At 39.2% G+C, this 15300-nt stretch overlaps 1 protein-coding gene across 2 annotated transcripts in view; it reads left to right on the forward strand.

Moving 5' to 3' along the window:
* Window positions 1-9371: 9371 nt before the first annotated feature.
* The window catches only part of CNTN1 (contactin 1), a 341046-nt gene continuing 335117 nt past the window's right edge, over window positions 9372-15300 (forward strand). For both annotated transcript variants that reach the window (XM_045801266.2, XM_045801267.2), the window contains exon 1: window positions 9372-9514. The gene's annotated coding sequence lies outside the window, so the exon portion shown is untranslated. The remainder of the gene's footprint in view (window positions 9515-15300) is intronic.

The raw sequence follows: 15300 nt of genomic DNA on the forward strand, positions 1-15300 counted from the left end.
AACACTTCTAAGATAACATGTAATAGGAAGGAGAGGGTAGTAACAGATTTTTTATTTCTCACCAGAATTCCCAACCAACCAATTATAGTCCTTGTCTTCAAGGAACTTTTCATTTGTAACAAAGAAAGATATACCAAGGGGGGCCTGGGTGGCTCACATGGTTAAGCATCTGCCTTCAGCCCAAGTCATGATCCCAGGGGCCTGGGATCAAGCCCCACATCAGACTCCCTGCTCAGTGCAGAGCCTGCTTCTCCCTCTCCCTCCTACATTCCTTCTGCTTGTGCTCTCTGGCTCTATCTCTCTGTCAAATAAATAAATAACATCTTAAAAAAAAAAGAAAAAGATATACCAAAAATGCATACAATAAAATGTAATAGTAGAATAATAAAGTGTAAAATATAGAAGTACAGAAGTAGTGGTGACTATCTGGGTGTGGCTGTGAGAGGAGAATTTGAGTTTCACAAAATAAATACCAGCTAACGCTGTTTTAGAGGATAAACAAGAATTTACCTGGTTGAAAACAGTCTGGGTAAGGCAGAGGGAGGAATAGATCCCAAGTTCAGAGAACAAGTGTGAAGACAGAGTCAAGCAAAAAACATGGCATTATGAGTGCTCTGTTTTGTTTGGGTTCCTAATTCTTTAATCTTTTTTTTTCACAGTCAACAAATATGTATTGAGTACCTATTAGGCCCCATGGACTATTTGTTCTATCAAATAAGCATACAGAAGTGAACAAAAGAGAGTCGATTTAAGCCACAGTGGAACTCAAATTCCGAAGGAAAAATAGGGTAGTCATATTCTACAAGATAGTCAATAAACCAAATGAGTACAAAAAAAATGTGTTGTATTGTAGTTGATAAAAAGCACCAGGGAGAAATAAAGAGGAAGAAAAGGAAGTGAGAGTTCTGCAGTGGGGGGGGGGGGGGCAGGGGGGGGCGGGGGGAGTCAAATTTAAGTGAGATGATGAGGGGTAGGCTGATTGAGAAGGTACCATTTTAATAAAAATCTGAAAAAGTCTTCACACAGGAATTGAGGGAGAACATTTCAGGACAGGAGACCAGCAAGAATAAAAGCACTATGATTGAGTGTGCCTCCGTTGGGGAATAGTGAAGAGGTCAATGCAGTTTCCAATCTGTTTTTCATTCTCTTCATGCTTATGCTTTAATCATAATCATATCTCAATCTTTGAGCATGCCCTGCTATTTTACGTTGTATCTTTCACACTTTGTTCTAACTAGGAATGTTGTCTTAAGTTCTAGATACTGGTAATTCTTCCTGTAAAAATATACGTAAACATCATCTCTACTTCCTTTTCCTCTCCCAGATATATTAGGGTCCTGTTTTCATAATGTTCCTTTGTAACTTGTACCAAGGTGATTATTTCAGTTTTGGACATTTTGAGTTTGATATGATTTTGAATCATCCAAGTACAGAAATGGACTTATGAGTCTGCAGTGCAGAGTAGATCTAAGGTTGGAGATGGAGATATATAAAAAAATAGAAGTAATTGGAACCAAAAGAATTCATAATATCATACAGGAGAAAATGTAAAGTGATAAGAGAGTTAAGAATCAGCACAATTCTACATAAAATTAACATTGAGAGACAGAGGGAGAAAGATACAGAGAAAGAGAATTTGGGGAAGGATCTTTAGAGTTCTTACAGAACTATAAAGAAACCTGGGAGAGAATTGAAAAGTGCTAAGGACATGTGAGGGCCACAGTGGAAAATTTTCAGTTCCCAGGGTCTTGTACTGTAATTAGAGGAAAATTCAGGGTCAGAAGAATTTTCTGTGAGGGAGACTTGTATATACATTTATAATAAGGGCAAGTCTAGAAAAAATGGATGTTGAAAATATAAGAGGTATAAACAATAATTGCTGAAAAGGAGACAGGGGGAGAATGGTTAAAAAAAAACGATATATTTGGATATAGTTGAAACTAGTCAGCTTTTGTTGGAACATCCATGAAAATTCAGAGAAAATGTATAGTTACAAAAGCTTAGCAAATTAATAATATGAAACAATAATTTATCAATTTCTGGGTAGATTTCTTTCTAACTATTATGTCTTCTAGTTTTTTATATGTTATATAATGAGCATGTATGATTTATTAAATTGTGTTGAGTAACTCAGAAAACAGATTCTAGGATGAAGATTTGTGTGTAGATTTCCAATTCACCTGGGAAATATCCATTTTAGACAAATTTTCCTTTTTGGCTTTGAGCATAACTGTAATAGCAGTTTTAAAATCCTTGTCTCCTAACTATCATATCTGCCTTTACTCTTAAGAATGGATCTCATTTTTTTTTGTGTTTGTTTTTGTTTTTCTTTTTCTTTTAAGAGGCAGTAGAGGGAGGCAGGTATGTATAGTAATTTTAGATTATATCCTGGACATTGCAATGATACATTGTAGAGATTATAGATTCTGCCATGTCTTTTTGAAGAGTATGAATATGTTCCATTTGTTTGTTCAGAAGGTGGTTAACTTGGATGTACTCAAATCCCAAAGTCGGTCTTCCCTGTGGCAGGCAGCAATGGAAATCTCTGTTAAATTCTTGTACTAGTTTCCTATGGCTGCTGTAACAAATTATCACCACAACGAAACAACTAAATTTATCCTCTCACTTAAATCAACAAAATGTCTTAAAACAGTAAAAAACATTCTCTCATACTTCTAGAGTCCAGAATGTCCAAATCAGCATCACTGGGCCATAATCAAGGTGGCCCAGCGTGGCCACCCTCCCTCCAGTGGCCCTAGGGAGAATTCATTCCTTGCTTCCTCCAGATTCTGGTGGCTGCAGGCGTTCCTTGGCATATGGCTGCATCACTCTAATTTTCACGACCAGCATCCTCAAATCTCTCCCTGCTCTGTCTTCCCATCACCATCTGCTCTGTGTATAGTAAAAGCTCTCTCTGCCTGCCTCTTATAAGGATATATGTGATCTCATTTAGGACCCAGCTAGATAATCTAGGATAATCTCCTGATCTCAAGATCCTTAATCACTTCTGCAGAGACTTTGCTGTATAATGTAACATTCACAGGTTCCAGAGAGTAAGGGGCCATTATTCAACCTATTACAATTCTTTCATTTTATCTGTACTGCTTGGAGTCTGTCCTGTGTATATATAATTTAGGAGTCAGTTTAAAATTTGGGTAGAGTTTATACTCTGACCTGCCAATTCTCCCTTTCTGGATGTCTTCTTCCTGGGACATTCCTTTCTTATTTTCTTTCTTTTGTTATTACCTATAATCTGTTTTCTGGTTCTTCAACCCAGAAAGATTCTTTTTTTTTTTTTCTTAGTTTTATTTATCCTGTTTGGAACCTATCAGGACCTCTCCTTAAGACCAAAGCTATATAAAATGGGAAATTCACACTTTGCCATTTCATTTTTTTTAATGATTTTTTATTATATTATGTTAGTCACCATACAGTACATCCCCGGTTTCTGATTGCCATTTCATTTTTTTCATGTATAGACACCTCTTCATGTTCTGCCTTCTTTTGGTTATTATCCAATGCCCTCGAATAGTTTTTTTTTTCTTCTTCTTCTTCCAGAGCTTATACGAAGGTGGAGGGTTCAACAATAGCTATTTCTTTATTACTGGGAGCTGAACTTCCATATCTTTTTAAGAGTACAGGGGGCATTTACCAAAAACATGTCAAACAAAGCCTCAACATATTGCCAAAAGTTGAAATCTTTTTAGAGTATTTTTCTGAGAAAAATAAAATTTAAAATTTGAAACAAAAAAATAAGGGGAAAACCCCTAAGTGACTATATATTAAATGATATACTTCTAAATTACCTTTGGATTGAAAAAGAAAAACAGAGATTAGAAAATTTTTTAACTGAATGGTAATAAAGATAACATATTAAAACTTGTCAGATATACAACAGCTCTGCTTAGAGAAAATATTATAGCCTTAAAGGCAATATTTTAGAAAGATGAAATGCTGAAACATCAATGACATCAATTTCCACTTCGAGAATAGAGAAAAAGAACAAATCCAAGCTAAGTAAAATAAGAGGAAGGACATAATGGAGGTAAGAGAGGAAATCAATGAAATAGAAAACACGTACATATTACAGAAAAATTAAAAAGCCAAAATTGATATTTGAAATGATTAATAAAATTTCTTAACACTGGAAAACTAATAAGGGGAAAACCCCACAGTTTATCAACGTAGAAAATGATCATTGGGGGGCGCCTGGGTAGCGCAGTCGTTAAAGCGTCTGCCTTCGGCTCAGGGCGTGATCCCGGCGTTCCGGGATCGAGTCCCACATCGGGCTCCTCTGCTGGGAGCCTGCTTCTTCCTCTCTCACTCGCTTGCTGTGTTCCCTCTCTCGTTGGCTGTCTGTCACATAAATAAATAAAATCTTAAAAAAAAAAAAAAAAGAAAATGATCATTGGGGGCGCCTGGGTGGCACAGCGGTTAAGCGTCTGCCTTCGGCTCAGGGCGTGATCCCAGCGTTCCCGGATCGAGCCCCACATCAGGCTCTTACGCTATGAGCCTGCTTCTTCCTCTCCCACTCCCCCTGCTTGTGTTCCCTCTCTCGCTGGCTGTCTCTATCTCTGTCGAATAAATAAATAAAATCTTAAAAAAAGAAAAAAAAGAAAAAAAAAGAAAATGATCACTGGATCATAAATACAGATCTAGTAGATATTAAACACATAAAAGCGGGATTTTATGAACAGCTTTAGGCCATTAAACTTGAAAATTTGGGTGAAGTGGAAAATTCTTTCCTCTGTACCTCTCCCTTTGCTTCTTTTGGTTGTTTTGGGGGAGTAGGGTGTGTATTTGGGTAGGTGACCTTTCAAAAAGATGCTGGTGCCATTTTACTTGCAAACAGTTTTATGTCATTCTGGCCCTCATTCTGTGGCCTAGGGAGCTGAGGCTTGTAGTTCTATCCCTCGCCTCTCAGCTATTTACTAGATCAGAGTAGAACAAGGTCTTCTCCTGTCTCATCCCATGTCCACTTCAATGTGAAGGTAGTCATCATTTCAACGATGTACTCAGAAAATGAAATTTTCGGTGTTTATAGGTGGCTGTTAGGAAAGAAGGGAAAGGGCATGTTAATTAAGGTGGACAATGGACTTCACTAATAATAACTGACTGCCTACTTTCCATGAATAACAGAGACTAAGCTACGATGTAACAATTGATTTGAGCATTGTCCTTCCCCATGAGTTTCATGCATTGAAAGAATTTGGAGGACAAATTGGCTGACTAAGGAGTAACATACCTTTTTGTTATATCACACATTGATTCCTGTTATGCAAATGGGGTGATAGTAAGGAAAAATTGTGGATTCTACTGTGAAACAGCAGAATCTGCGTAAAGATATCCTTGCAATATCAGTAATATCAGTGGCTTTTCTTTAATCTGCCCTTTTGGTGCACAGCAGTCACTGACAAAACAAAAGGAATTCTAATCTTACTGTTAATCTCCAAAAATATTGCAGTGGCCCTGGGCGAGTAGCCAACTGCCGCTGTCGACTGTATTTCCAGGATCTACTATTTGAAAACTATCTTCCCCGCCTCTACTTCCAGCCACATGGTACTGGGGTGTGTGTGTGTGTGTGTGTGTGTGTGTGTGTGTGTGTGCATCCCTTTGCAATCAGTCCCTATTGGCTGTGTAAAAGCTAGGTCAGTGGGCTGATGTGATCTTCTTTGAGAAGCTGCACACTGGGTTTAGCATGACTCTCTTCGTACTAGTGGGCAGAGCCTCTGTTGTCTTTCTGCTCTGTTGAGTTTTGTTTGAAATTTTGATTGGAAAATTTTTTCTTATTCTCCCCTTTCTTTGCTTCCACAGGCTATGCTAGCAACTGTTCTGGGAAGCTTCGGAGTGAGGAAACGGTGGGTGGAGCAGAGGAGAAAGAAAAGGAATACATACTGTGGAAAGCTGCACTGCTGCTGTAGTTTCCTGTCCTCTCACCAAGATTTAATCACTGGTTGGAGGAAATTGGAATGTTTCAAGAAAGAGGGCCAATGCAGGGTGCAAGGAGGAGGGGATAGATGGCAGAAGAATTCAATAATAGGGCCAAGGGAAGTTTAGCAATGTAATATCCAATAAATTGTGCTGTGGAACTCTGCGAGTGATGAGGGAATCAGAGCCAGCCAGAGAACCAGGCACAATTTTCCTACTGTTTCTTTTAGAGATTTGCAAATAGGTGCTATACCAGACTGTCAGATAGAGAGGATTCAGACTAGTGTTTCTGTGGTTGTCCTCTTTCTTACTTTAGGGACAGTATGTGTCACAGGCAATCTGCCTGCTAGCCACCCATTTCCATCACCTTTCTTTGTACCTGAACACCAGCCCCAGTTAGTCTGATCCCAGTCTTATGAAGCAGACCCCCAACTTACAAGCAAATTTATCTCAGCTACTGATTACATCCTGCTTAATTTCTAGTTAAAGTGGCATGCTTTCAAAAATTTTTATAGATGCTGGAATACGAGTACACTGTTGGGTCAGTCTTGAAAATTTCAAAAGGCTGGGTGTATCAGGGAGGAAAAAGGGCAAGCATTCTGCTGGAAGAGATACCAAAGTTATTGTTCATTGAGGTGAAAAAATAATGAAGGCGTAGCCCTAGGATCCGGGTTCTAGACTCACCTTTGCCTCTAAATAGGTACAGGATCCTGAGCAAATTATAATAATTGATTCTCTCCTTCACAGAATAATGGTAGAAACTGAGACTTTCTGAAGTTCTTTAAATTCTCACATTTTGTAAACCATATATTCACTTCTAAGTATTGAATGTCTCTTACGCACCAAGTATTATATATATAACTATTTTTTAATTGCCTTTACTTTCAAAGGAATACATTTTCTTGGCCTACTTCAATTTCCTCAGTTGTGAAATGGAGCTAATAATGACTCTCCAGCTTACTTAAGAAAAAAGGGAGATTTTATCTGAAAGTAATTTGCAAACTATAAAATGCACTGTAGCTGATACTTTTGATATATTCATATATATAAGAATATATGTATTCTGGGAACAGATGTGCAGGTTTTGCTCTCTGAAATAATAACTAATAACCCGTAGATAGTCTGCTTTATCTGAATATACATGAAGTCCCTGATGCCAGATAGAAATTATAATTATCTTAATACTGTTTCCAAATTGTGTATGTATGTGTGTGCACACACGCATGGTCACACATGCAGAGCTGTAATTATATCAGTAAATATGCAAAATAACATTGTCTGTTTGAAGAAAAAATGCTCCATGAGAGCTTGCCTACCTTATTCATCACTGTATTTATAATAGAAATGTTTGTTGAAAAAAGGAATGAATTAAGGATTGAAAGAATGAGGATAGCAGGGATTTCTTTAGTATTCTTTTCACTTCCAATTTCAACTTTGTGCTAACCTCAATGTTCAGTTTCTTTCTTTGCTACTTCACCTTCCCCTCACTGCTTAAATCTAGGGGAGGGTCTGCTAGAGTTCATTGTTACTCAAAATCATTTCCGTTTAGGAATCAAAAAATGTTAGCATTGAAAATACATATTCCTGGGACACCTGGGTGGTTCAGTTGGTTAAGCGTCTGCCTTTAGCTCAGGTCATGATCCCAAGCTCCTGGGATTGAGCCCCACGTTGGGCTTCTTGCTCAGTGGGGAGCCTGCTTCTCCCTCTTCCTACAGCGCCCCCTGCTTGTGCTTGCTCACTCTCGTTCTTTTTTTTTTCTCTCTCTCAAATAAAAATAAGATCTTTTTTTTAAAAAAAAAGGAAATACATATTCCTTACTACAATATTTTACTATCTTCATTGCCTCCTGAGTCCCTCTTTAACATGTTGTGTGTCTTGTCTAGTTCCCTAGCACCTAACACAGGGTGTGGCACAGGATAAGTGCTCAGTAAATTCACTAAGTAATGCCTGATTTGTCCAGTTCAGTGGAACAACTGGTGTGGGTCCCTGGAGTGGAGATGCAAGACTAGTGGGTGTATTATGTAGAAACAGGACCGATAGGTTTTGAAACTTGCCGTTACATTTTTAGTTATTTCCATTCAGTGGTAAGTGAGTTCCCAGCATAAAAGCCGTATGTATTGTTCTCTATCAATTATCTTTAGGGTCCCTTCCCACTTCCAAATACATGAATTTGAATCATCTAGTTTTATAAAGAGAACATTTTATGAAGAGTCTGGCCAATAGTCCTAGCAACCATAAGTACTAAGGTAAGAGCCTACATTTATTTAGCATTTAATAACAACGCCATCTTCTCCAACAGTTGTCCAATGAGCTGCGTCATGCTCAGCACCAGTTAACATCACTACTTAATTTAGGTGGATGAAGAACTTGGCTATTTGCAGAAAAGAGGCAGCCTGCAAGTGAGAAGACTGTTTCCTTATGTGGCACTAAAATAAGATACTTCCCTTCCTCCAATTTTACTGGTAATCTTTCTATCATTTCCCCCCATTTGAGAAGTGCCTTGAATTCCACCAGCTTCCTGATTCTACCTGGACAAACGGCAGAGATGAAAGATGGGAAAAGTTGTTTTACCCTTGGCCCCCTTCACCTAAAAGGCAGGCTTGGGATCCCATAGGTTTAGGTTGACTTATACATTCTCTGCAACCTCAGGGTTTGAGCACAAAAGGAATGAAGGACTAATATCAGTAGAAAAGAAGCCGATGGATTATCAGTTAGTGTGGTGGTGATTATTTTAAGACTTCTGCCACCAAACGAACTGCCCAAGGCAAGTCCATTATGCAGTTTGGCCTTACTTTCCTTCCTTTACTCTTTATGGAGAGGTTATTATTGCAAAGCTTTCCCATTTAAAGCACTGTTCCTACCAGGGGATATTTTGGAGTGTGTCTGCAGTACAGAACAAACAGTTCAACCTAACTCCACAGGAAAACTGCCATGTTACATTTAAGCAAAAATGGAAACTTGAAACAAATAAAACCCTCATGTCTTTTTATTTCTTGTGATTTTTTTTTTCGTTGAAATCTATGTATTTCTGTATTTTGCTCCATTCTTAACTGAACTTTGTGCTTCTCTGTCAAGGCTCTGCTCCTGATATTTTCTCCTGTCAAATCTCCCAGAGCAGATGGTCCCTTCAGGGAAGCTCTGGAAAGGGCCGGGTGTCTGGTTATGCCTGGCCCTTCCCTCCCTCTTGGGGTCTCAGATGACAAGTCATCAAACCAGTTTCCCTCCTCTTAGGGCTCCTTGATCCAGTGGGAGCAGGGTTTGGTGCCAGAGACTGCAGAGACCCTTTGCAGTTAGGTTTAGCAGCAACCTCAGTCCGCAGCGAGCCCTGGTCTGGGGTGAGAGTGGCATTCCGCCTATCCAATGAGAGACGCGGGTTTCTCTCCGGTGCCCGCCCCCTTTCCCCGCGGCCCCAATGACCGCTCTAAAAGGCCCAGCTTCTGCTGTCAAGTAGCGAGGCAGGGCTCCGCCGAGGCTAGGAGGGGCGCCGGGTGCGGAGATGCGCTCCCAGGTGTTTGCAGCGGAAGCGGGAAACCTGTAGGTTATGGTCCAGCTGTGCCGCGCCGCGGGGAGCAGGAACAGAGAACAGGTAGGAGGCAGGACTTTTCCTTCTTTGCAGATAGAAAAAAGCATGCGTATTTTCATGCTACTGTTGCCTCCCTTCCCCTTCCCCCAGCCCCGCCCCGCCCTCGTCACCCCCAAATCTGATGTGGTCGCCGCGGCTCTCGTCGTGAAGTGCGGCTGGGAGGGCTGGGATGGAGGTCTTCTGGGTGCTGGGAAGGAGGGGTGCGGGAGCCCCGGTGACGGGCGGGGCAGGGCGGCAGTGCCCTAGGAGAGGGGGCCGAGCCTCCATCTGTGTCTCGTCAACTTTCCTCTCAGAGGCTTCGGCCGCCGCGGCCCGTGACGCGCCCAAGGAATGCCATGTACCCCCGCAGGGGAGGGTATGGGGGAGCAGACATGTCAGCAGCCAGGAACCCGCAGGTCTTCCTAAACCGAGAAGAGCTTCTGCTCCTCCCCACGCCTGTCCGCACCTACTAATTTACCCTTCTACCTTGCGTCTAGACTAGCAAGCGCATCCTTGCAAAAACTGGGAATGACTGGGCCGAGGGGAGGAAGGCACTTGTTTGTTCCCTGCTCCTCTGTTAAGAACGGGCTCCCTTCAGGAGTGGGGGGTGGGGAAGAAATCCCGCAACTCTGAGGGCATTGACCGATTAATTATGTCTCCACTGAGAAGACCTGGGCCCTTCGCCCCTATCTGCTGCAGACCGAGGAGGGGAGAGGCAGGGAAGGCTTCGCCTCTTCTCTCCTAGCCTGGTGTTGTCTATGGGGAACGACCTTTTCGCCTAGTTTCTAAAAAATGGGTTTATCCTCGGGGATTCCCAGAGAGTCAAGTAATTGTGCCCGGATGGGCTCCCCGCGGCTGCAAGGCAGCCTCCCTGGGTGACCGCATCTGGGTAGTAGGTGTTGGCCCAATGCCGGTTCCTGCCGGAGTCAGATTGCTGGAGCAGTAGGCAGAAGAATTGCAGAGAAATGAGAGGCTGCATGACTCTAGGGAACCGATGACACCCTGCTTTGAAAATTATTGAAAAATTGGGGTGATGGGGAAAAAGGAAAGAGGGAGGCTGCAACCTTTCCTCATTTATTCATGCCACATCCAGCATGGGCATTTGTATGTGTGCTTGTGTGTGCACATCTCCAAGGTGGAGCTATATATAGCTCCTGCACACCCAGCCCTGTTTGCCTGCTGCTGAGCAGGCTGCCTGGGCCTTCTGAAGCAATCTGGAAGCACTGAGTGGGAGGGGCAAAAGGGAATCAAATTCTCCATTGGGGGAAAAGCCAGAGAAGATGTGTTCAGACTGAGGAAACCCTGCATGGAATAATGTCTCTGTAACGCACATGAATATGAGTATTTCCAGATATTATTTTGAATACATTCTCAGAGTGCTGTTTGATCTTCATCCATTTCCCTGAATTTTTCAGCTTTACGGTGTACATATGAACCTTACCAGCCTGAAATGTAACACACATATCAAATCAATACATAGCATATTGGGGATTTCACTAAACTCATCAGAGCATAATGGTTTGTGTATGCCCTACCTTCGTTGGGTGGTAACTTACAGCTAGCAGCATTTGGAGATCTGGGGGAAAAGATCCACCCACCTTACAAGATGTAAAACTAAGGGACCTTTAGAACCTTTGAAGGTAGTTTTAATCTATTTCTTTGTACAGATTTTACTTGTGGATCCGACATTAAATGTGTGCTGCTTTTTCATATCATATCTATTTGCATCACATGGACTTTCTTTTATAGGTTATCTGCATTTATTTTTCCCATTGCCTGAAGTTACTTAATCCAGATGGTAACTTTTTCATTTTCTTAGATGAAAAAAACTGAGATTTAGAGGATACAAGAAATTTGCCTAAAACCTTCTAAAATTCCACTGTTTCAACCCTAATATTTCAACAACCTACTATGAATTATATTGCATAGCCATCTCCCCTCAAATAGAATACTTCAGCTTCCTGTGATTTTCGGTATTGATAACAAAATTTGGTCAATGTTATACCAGTAACAGTACAGGCCAAGGTTATTCAGTTATTCAAACACTCAGTCTTATTTATTTATTTATTTGCTTAATCCTTATATATGTATGACCGATTTGTCTTCTAATTAGGCAAGGGAACACTTTGCAGAAAAAGACCATGACCTATATTTTTGTGTATTTCACCACACTGAACACAGTTCGAAGTAGGCTTGAAGATCCTTATTGAGGAAGTATCATTATAAGGAATGATTTGGAGAATGGTCGAGGGGTAATATATTTATTAATAGAAGGCTATGTGTTGGGAACTACTTTTGGAAACTTCCTTTGGCTTTGTTATCTTCCCCATGAGGAATAATGGAAGACATGAGGTGTTTCTGTATCCTTCTACAGAATGATTCAATTTTCCAATAGGGGTTATGGCTATGTACAGGTTATTCTGTATATTCTCTCTTATCTGTGCCCCTTGAGACCAACTAGAGTCCAAGTAGAAAGATAAACCGTTTATATTTTTCTATACAAAACATGCCATGTTATATCTTTATTAAAAAAGAAAACAACATCTATCCATTTCCTATCACCATCTGTTTCTATATAGAAATTGGCCATGGTTTACATCCTAACAAAGAACCCATTCTAAATCATCATTAAGTTCTTCTTTAAGTCCAATGTTTGTTTTTTTTTTAATTGGTGTATTATTATTCATTTTTCTTTCCCTTTGAACTGTCTTTTTCCATATTTGCATCTCCTTGAGATTTTACTTTTTGATACTGCAATGATCTGATGTTATAATTTTTCTCTTTTTCTAAACTTCTCTTCTTTGTCTCCCTCTTATCTCCTCTTCCTGCTTCAGGTTTTCAAGTGAATTCCCCAAAGTGATGCAATTTATTTTATTAGAAACAAAATTCTCTTTCTGCATTTCTTTCCTAATCTCTTCTCTATTAGCCATTCCAAATTACTAACCTAGCGGCTAAGAGCACAGGCTTAGGAAGGAAGACTACTTGTGTTAATATCTATATGTCATTATGCGGATAAGTAAATGTCAGTAAGTCAACTGGGGATTATAATGGCACTTACCTCAGAGTTTTGTGTGTTTGTTTTTTTTTTTTAGTATTAAATAAAATAATCCACATAACATATTTAAAATAGGGCTTGGCTGTAGTCATTACTTAAAAATAATAGCTATTAGTAGTAGACAGTGAAAACCATTTTTTTCCCCCATCAATAGTCATCACCCTTAAACTGTCTTTTAGCAAAGGATACCACAGTTTTCCAGGCTTCTGGTTTGTGATTTTTTTTTCAGACTTCCCTCCTCTATCTCCAAGTGCCCATCATCTATTCAGTAATTAATTTATCCATTTTTTATTCTGATCTCTAATTTGTATCATATGTTTTCCCCAATACCAGTGTATATATCATTGCATGCCTAGGATTAATACAGTAGACAATTTATCACATCTCCCAATGTATGTCTTTCTGCTTTAATCTAAGATGCCACATATTACTGACATATTTTTAATTTTCATTATTGGTTATACACTTCTTTGCAACGTTCACTGTGATTTACTTCATATCTTCATATCCACAGTGCTAACTTTGGAGCAAGAACACTGGGGTTCAAATCCTGAGAATAGAACTCACTAGCTGTATGACTTTGGAATAGTAGCAGGAGGAAGATGGGTCATTATTTCATTATGATTGTATGAATGACCTATTGTATAAAATGGCATTCAAAAGTATACTCACTTAATGTTACATTTAAATAACATTTTTATAATTATAAGGAGGTACAGGATCTTCCAAGAAAAATTGAAAGTGAAAGAAAATTCTACCAACAGAGAGATCCACTCTCAACCTTCCAATTTTATTTCTATGAATATACATAGGTATTTTAAAAGTACAAGTTTGGAATTAGAGCAAATATTCATTTTTATATTTTGCTTTTTTCCCCACTTAACATCATATCATAAGCATTAGTTTATTTCATTTAATATTCTTACTAACCATGTATATTTTTATGGCTACCACCTATTCTCTTATTTAGATAGAGTCTTTAGATTGTTTCCTGTTCTTCACATTTATGGAAGTGAACATGATTATACATTAATCTTTGCATTTCTGACTATTTCCTTATAATAACTTCATAGATGTTACTGATCATACGTTTAAATATTTTCAGACTCCTAATGCTTGTTGCCAAATTGCTCTAGCAAAAAGTTTATGCACAAATTAATACTCAGTATAAACCAATGGGCAAAAGTCTCATTAATATTTGGTATTGTGGTTTAAAAAATTGACTATTTTTGTAGTAGAAATTGTGTATCTACTTATTCTTTTGAATTGTGTTTCTATGATTTTTTGATGATTTTGAAAGATGTTTTCATGTTTATTTGCTCTTTGTATTTCTTAATTTGTGGATTTCATTTGACTATTGAGTTCTAGTTTTTTAACTCATTTAATAGAAAAATCCATTGTATACAATGAAAATTTTCTTCACCTTTTTTTTTTTGTCTTTTATCTTACATGTTTTTGGACATACAGAAATTTGTAACTTACTGTAGTTTAACCTATAAGTCTATTTGTAGTAGTATTTTTCATTGCTTTAGTGCTCAGAAAACTTTCTTCTACCAGACAAAGAATTGAATATAAAAACACACATTTGAGGGTGCTATTGCTAAACTTTCATTCTTTGAAGTGGGATTTGGCTTGTGTATATTGTGTATATATCACCATGTGAAATGGCTCCTGGGGACATATAAAATACCCTCTCAGTCCATTAAGATCCCATTATTATTTATGTGGCTTTCCCATGAAGTGAATAGTATCTTAATTCTTTCTGAGCTACTATTGTCCATTTCAAAAGTGCCACGGGGCAAAACATACTATGGGAGATATTAATGACCAGGTTACTCAGCCAGAGCAAGGCACATTGTTTGCACAATTATCTGAATGACTCAGGCACTAAATCTGCTTTTGCTGGGATTTTCCAGATGGTCCTTAATTCACCGGATAATTGTTCACCCCTGTGCTTGATTTTGATGATGTGGACCTGACTGTCGTTGCTTTTCCTCCGCGGTTTTGTTTGTTACTAGTCTCTAATACTGAGGGTTAGCCACATTCATTTCTTTTATGAGAGGCAGTTTCCTTGGTCCTTAAAGAACACACGTGTTAGAGTTACGCAGAGCTTTGCAGGAAACCCAGCTCAGCCAGTTATAAACTGTGTGATGTTTGGCAAGTTACCTAATCTCTTTGAGTCTTTGTTTCCCTTGTAGGAAAGGAGGAGATTCAGAGTTGGGAGTCCTTACATCAGTCTCCCTCTCTTAGGGTCTTCTCAAGCACATTCTCCATACCATAATCAAAGTTCTCTCTCTAAAACCAATCTCATCTAGTGTCTCCTCTACTAAAAATAAGATGCCTAGAGTCCTTTGCATTTTACCTAAAGTTCTGTATTAAATGGTCCCTGATTGATTCTCTGAATTCATTTTTTTATTTTTTAGTCTCTTCCATTTCCAGTCTCTCACAATGCCAATCACACAGAATTGTTCACATTTCTCCTAATGCATCGTGTTTTCTCTCCGTTTTCCCCAAACGTCACTCCCGCTCCATACTCTCTTCTCTGCCATAAATGACCTTTCTCCTTTCTGCAGTATAACTGAGTTTGCCTGATGTCTTCAAGGCTCAAGTGAGCTGCCACATCTCTAGGAGGACTTCCCTGAACTTGAAGGCTGAGTATGGAGTGCTTCCATAACAATACATAGAAACCCTAACCACACATAGCACTTACTATACTAAATTGTAATTGATTGTTTACTTGTCTTTTACCCCCACT

The sequence above is a fragment of the Ursus americanus genome, chromosome 25, assembly GCF_024610735.1.
Source record: "Ursus americanus isolate L20-20 chromosome 25, mUrsAme1.1.p, whole genome shotgun sequence".
Taxonomy (NCBI): Eukaryota; Metazoa; Chordata; class Mammalia; order Carnivora; family Ursidae; genus Ursus; species Ursus americanus.